Here is a 1260-nt window from a genome sequence, read left to right on the forward strand (position 1 = left end):
TATTATTTCTGTGTAGATCTAAGTGTTGCCAAAGAGGAACTTCTAGGTTTAAACAGACAAAGCAAAAGCAGAAGAAAAACTGAAACAGCTTGAAATCTCAGCATAAGAGATTTTTGTTCTTTATATGAGTGGCAAACCAAAGTTCTTAGGTATTTCATGATTTTTTTAAAAAAAACCTCCTTCAGTTATGAGCATCTGAGAGTGAAAGATTTTTTTGGAATATACATATTTAGAGAAGATTTAATTTTTAGCATGTTCATACTGCTAGTCTGAATCAACCTGAAATGCCTGTAAGAAGGAGCTACTAGTGATTAAGAATTGTTTGGGAAAATAATAATTTCAGGACATGGTCTTGAATTTGTTTGGTCTTCACACCATAGACCATAGGGTTGAGGAAAGGAGGGACTAACAGGTACAGGTTTGATAAGAGAATGTGAACATACGGTGGTATGTGAGCACCAAACCTATGTGTGAAGAAAGAGAAGAAGGCAAGGAGGTAGAACTGTAGGAAGACACAGATGTGGGCAATGCAGGTATTAAAGGCCTTGAATCGTGCCTCCTTCTGGGGCAACTGAAACACAGTGATAAAGATTTGAACGTAAGACAAGATGATAAAGATTATGTCAAACCCTAAGATACTGAAGGCAACAAAAAGACCTTATATCTTGTTGATCTGGACATCTTCAGTGGCCAGCTTCACAATGCCCATGTGCTCACAATAAGTATGGGAGATGACTGTAGTTCGGTAGAGTTTAAGACGACATTTGATGAGCACCAAGCATGGTGTTGCAAGAATGGCAGCCCTGAGTGTCACCCCAACTGCAATGTGGGTCAAGAATTGTTGGGAGAAGATGGTGACATGTCCCAAGGGGTCACAGATGACCACATGGCGATCTAGGGCCATTGCCAGTAGGATGCCTGATTTAATTGCCTGGAATGAGTGAATAAACCACATTTGTAGAAGGCAGGCTGCAAAGGAAATCTCTGGCAAATGAAACCAGAAGATGCTTAACATTTTGGGAAGAATGCAAGTGCTAAGTGCAATGTCTGTGGCCCTCAGCATGGCCAAAAATATGTACATGGGCTTATGGAGGCTGTGCTCATATTTGATTATACCTAAAATTCAGGAATTCCCAATCACAGCGAGGAAATACATGACACAGAATGAAATCCCAATCCAATGCTGCACTGACTCCAGCCCAGGAATCCCAGTGAGTGTTAGGACGCAGGCATGAAGACAGAACCATTGGGTATGAACAT

The 1260-nt window shown here is 40.9% G+C and overlaps 1 pseudogene; it reads right to left on the reverse strand.

The window, feature by feature from the left end:
- Positions 1-304: 304 nt before the first annotated feature.
- Positions 305-1260, reverse strand: LOC123856461 (olfactory receptor 52A5-like; annotated as a pseudogene).

The sequence above is a fragment of the Mirounga angustirostris genome, unplaced genomic scaffold (genome assembly GCF_029215605.1).
Source record: "Mirounga angustirostris isolate CCGP_5_RB_7025 unplaced genomic scaffold, mMirAng1.0.hap1 SCAF_13, whole genome shotgun sequence".
NCBI lineage: Eukaryota > Metazoa > Chordata > Mammalia > Carnivora > Phocidae > Mirounga > Mirounga angustirostris.